This window comes from Oratosquilla oratoria, chromosome 44 (assembly GCF_046742065.1).
Source record: "Oratosquilla oratoria isolate Oo_2021 chromosome 44, ASM4674206v1, whole genome shotgun sequence".
NCBI classification, from domain to species: domain Eukaryota; kingdom Metazoa; phylum Arthropoda; class Malacostraca; order Stomatopoda; family Squillidae; genus Oratosquilla; species Oratosquilla oratoria.
Window position 1 is genome coordinate 2,736,600 of NC_134820.1, and position 5,000 is coordinate 2,741,599.

The window sequence follows — 5,000 nt, forward strand, 5'->3', positions numbered from 1 at the left end:
TTCGAAGCTTTAAGAATCATTTAGATAAACACTTAAGCAAGATGCTGTAATGATTATAATTTATTTTATATTATTTGTTTTTGCTTTGTTATCATTTGTCTGTCTGATTTTCATTTATTATTGGTTATATGTTAATCTATTATTATTTACTATTTACCTGTTTGTTTATTATTTAACTATACCTATGCATTTGTTTATGCATTTTATTTGTTATTTACATTATTATAGTTTTTATTTATTAATTTATTATCATTATGATTTTTTTCGCATCCGACCTAGATATGGACCAAAAGGTCTCCTGTCGGCATGCTCCGCCTTTGTAATCCTTTGTTATAATGTTAAAAGAAACTGGGGGTCGTAACAGGATTAGAAAGACTAAGAGAAGGACCAAGAATAGTAAAAGAAGCAGAAGGAGCAGGAGGCGGAGTAAGAGACGGAACAGAAGACGAAGCAGGATATGGAGCAGGAGACGGAGCAAAAGAAAAGAACAGGAGAAATAGCAGGGAACCGAATAGGAGACACATAGCAGGAGTATGTACAGAATTGGGAGTGTGTGCAGCGTAGATTTAAAAGAACATTCATATAATCAGTGTGTGCAGAAGTGGGCGTGTGGGCACCGTAGAGTTAGATAACATACATATTTCAAAGATAGGCAACATCAGTCGCAAAGGTAGGGAAAGACAAATGGTTGGTGGTCGCAAAACATTTCGGGTGCAATAATCTTATACTGGTCCATAGCTTACACCATTGTTTTCTACAAGAATTCCATTAGATCGAATTGAGGTTCTAGGAAGGAACAAATTTATTATTCTGTAATTAAAGAAAAACTTTCAAAGCTGTTTTCACCTAAGGCGTTGATAAATTCTGAAACCATGAACAGTTGCATATTTTATATATATTTTTTATGTTCAAATGGAAAACCTGCCATATAGAATACCTTCATAGTCAACAATTTCCATTATTAAGAAATCTACCAAAAAATAAGAATTCAATATGATACATATAAAGAAAAATGTTGATCAACATTGCCAAATTGGCATGAACTGTCCAACACACATATAAACTACACGTTTATATGGGCTGAAAAGACATTAACATACTGCAATCTCTTTCTAAATGACCAAGCAAATCCTGCAATGTAAAATGCATTGCAGTATTTTCTCAACGTAATAGATATGGATCTTACAAAGAAACAAAAATAGGTGAGTTAGAATATATACGAGCATCATACTGAGTGTATGTTAGCTTGCACGCGCGAATTTGTTTGTGTGTGTGTGTGTGTGTGTGTGTGTGTGTGTGTGTGTGTGTGTGTGTGTGTGTGTGTGTGTGTGTGTGTGTGTGTGTGTGTGTGTGTGTGTGTGTTTGTGTATGCGTGCGTATGTGTATGTGTGTATGAATATGTGCGTGCATATGATTTACCATGTTCTTAAATCACGTGTTGGACTCGTCATCGACAGCTATTTCCCTCCCGGAAAATACCTCAGAACTCATATATGACTGATCTATGGGTAATGCTGTGACTTTACAGGCACACACATTCAACTCCCCGCCCACGAGAGTTGGAGTAACGTGTGTGTGTGTGTGTGTGTGTGTGTGTGTGTGTGTGTGTGTGTGTGTGTGTGTGTGTGTGTGTGTGTGTGTGTGTGTGTGTGTGTGTGTGTGTGTGTGTGTGTGTGTGTGTGTGTGTGTGTGTGTGTGTGTGTGTGTGTGTGTGTGTGTGTGTGTGTGTGTGTGTGTGTGTATGTGTGTGTGTGTTTATGTTTGTATGTGCACTTGTGTTTGGGTGTGCGCACGTGCGCGTGTATGTTTTGTTAGTGCTATTAAAAAAAGTATTTTACGCAATAATGAAGCAATTTCGATTAAGTCATAAAACCTTTGTTGGTATAATATGTTTCTAAATCTACTATGACGACGTTATCCCAACGTTTAAATCGACCAAGAGTGATCATAAAGTCGACGTAAATCGTGACCTCTTTCACCAGACTAAATTCATTTCAGATCAGAAACTTTGACTTTGTAGATTGTGACAATTAGTATGTACCGTAAAATAAAATTGAAGAAAGTTATTGGATATATATGTACCTAACTTTTTTTTTTTAATGACGGATGCAAATTAGTAAGCGCACCAGTCATCTGCCCCACTTGTCATGACATTATGGTACACAGCCATACTGAATATCCGTTATAAATATTCCATAGTGTATCAAATCATACTATTTGGCATAATAGATGGTTATGTCATATTACTAAGAATAAATAGAAAGTAATAAATTAAGGTAACTGAAAAGGGCTAATTAAAATAAAGTTAGATAAAATGAAATAAGACAATATCAAATAAAAACGAAAAAAAGGACTGAGCAATTTCTTTCTAATAAAACCTCTTCTCGTCAGCTAATGTTCTGAGACGAATAGTTGACATGAACTCCAATAGGTTTCCATTACTAAATCTACATCTAGTTGTGATATGATATGATATGGTTTATCGTCACAAACTCCTCCCATCGGAAGGCTAGTACGGTGCCCCTTACAGAGGACGGTGCCCCTTATAGAGGCCTTTGTAGCGTGGAATTTAATGAACCCTGCCCTTGGTTCAACTTTGCCGGTAGCAGGATTCGAACCGCCCTCCCCTCGACCTTCAACGCATGTAACGACGCCCTAACCTATTCAGCCAGCGAGTTTCTTAGTTTTTTTTTTTTTTTTTTTTGTAAAAATCTGAATTGACTATTCTTTGGATATTTTACTATATGGGTAAGAATAAGACAAAAAATGAAGGATGAATCAGTACCTAAGTCAACTTCATGCAGGATATCTAAGCAATAATGATGTTGACAATGGACTCGCAATATTCCGAAGATTTAATTTTGTCTTTATCAAACCTTGTTATTTAAATTTGATCAGAATAGCATGGGACAACTTTGAGTACGCATTTTGTTTTATTTTATTTTATTTGTTTATTTATTTTTTTACATTATTGTTTTTTTTTTTTTTGCTATTCTTAGATTATCTTATTTGTCTGAAAATTACAATTTATGACAGAGGGTATGTTGACACATCGAGGACTAGTTTACTATCTATATTACAGATAATTACTTCACGAATGCAAGTACTGTACAATGAGTTTATAATGACAAGATATCTTCAACTTAAATCTTATCGTATATAAGGGTTTACATAGTTTAATCATCCACACACTCAAAGTTCTATTTTTTACTACAGATTATGTAAATTTTATCCTTAATCTAATGAGTAAAAGACACTCCTTTATCAGATAAGTTTGACTTGGAATTAGATAGAATGAAATTGTCTACCCTTGACAGAATAAAGACTGTAGTTATTATCATCGTGCCTAAGGGGTCCTAAGACAAATTTCAGTAAGATTTATTCATCACAAAAATATTTTGTCAAAAGAACATCCTCCCTTTGTAGTCATTAAGACTGATGGATTAGACAAAGGAAGTGTTCATTCCAGTTTTATGCACCGATGGATACATTCGTGATTATTTTATGGTCCATTTTCTCGTGTTTGAACAGAAGCTTCCCCTCTGGTTAAGGCTATTTCCTGCCACGGGGAATGCGATTTCCCCCCGTGGATAACGATATTCCTGTCCGTGCTGCTGACGTGAAGGTCGTAATTCGTTCAGCTACGGGAATGAAGGATATTGGAAAATGGGCGAAAAATGAATTCATGGGATATGGTGAGAGAGGCCATGTGGAGATGCCGAGAAGAGGAGAAGGGATTGGCTGGGGGGGGGGAGAAAAGGGGTGAAAGGAAAGGGAGGGAAGGGAGGACAATGTAAAGGAGGAGAAAACGAGGAGAGAATATGATAAACAAATTCCTTATGATTTTGCTTCTGGTGTTGGTGCTACTTCTGGTATCGCTGCTGTTGCTACTAGTATTGCCGCTGCTTCTGCTAATGCTACTGATGCTATAGCTTCTATGTCTGCTATGGCTACTGCTACTGATTATCCTACTACTAATTCTTTTGCCACTATATCTGCTGACATTACTACCATTATTACTAATTATGTTCCTACTGATACTGTATATAATACTGCTACTTCTGCCGCTGCTATATTAATACTAATGCTATTACTGATACTGATACCACTAATACGGTTCCTGCTGATACTTCTGATGCTACTGCTGAAGCTGCTTCTAATACTTATTATGATACTAATACTATAGTGGGTCTCATACTGATATCCTTGTTACAGGTTCTGCCGCTGTAACTCTTAATGTTACTGCTTTTGCTCCTATTATAATTCACCCATTGTTCTGTCTGTCGTAATAACGCTCTTTCATGTAATAGCCCACATCGACATATATTGTTAAGAACATTTAGAAACAATTATTTTCTCTTGACAATACAATCCAAACTAGTGATTGAAACATGACATAGGCGAATGAAACTGATCGATATCAATAAGAAGTTATTGGCTTGAACTAGCGTACGCTCAAGCATATTTGTTGTAAGAGCTTATATACTTATAATAAAATTCATTTTTCTAGCCTTGTGTATAGGGAGTAGATGAGGAGTGGAGACTTAGAGACAAAAGTAATCATAGACAACTTAAGTCAGTATAAAACAGGAATACATTATCTATAGTTGCTGCGAGAAAGTATTTTAAGAAAATCATTGAAACATCATTTTCATGGGAAAAAGTTCATATGATTATAAATAAACAGGACGACTTTGCAAACTTTACATACATAGTAATGAAGTTCTGCAAAAATAAACCGTAGATTTAATTGTGTGTTTTGATTCGGATTTATCAGTTCTTATATCACTCCATATTTCTCTCTCTCTCTCTCTCTCTCTCTCTCTCTCTCTCTCTCTCTCTCTCTCTCTCTCTCTCTCTCTCTCTCTCTCTCTCTCTCTCTCTCTCTCTCTCTCTCTCTCTCTCTCTCTCTCTCTCTCTCTCTCTCTCTCTCTCTCTCTCTCTCTCTCTCTCTCTCTCTCTTCTCTATCTCTCTCTCTCTCTCTCTCTCTCTCTCTCTC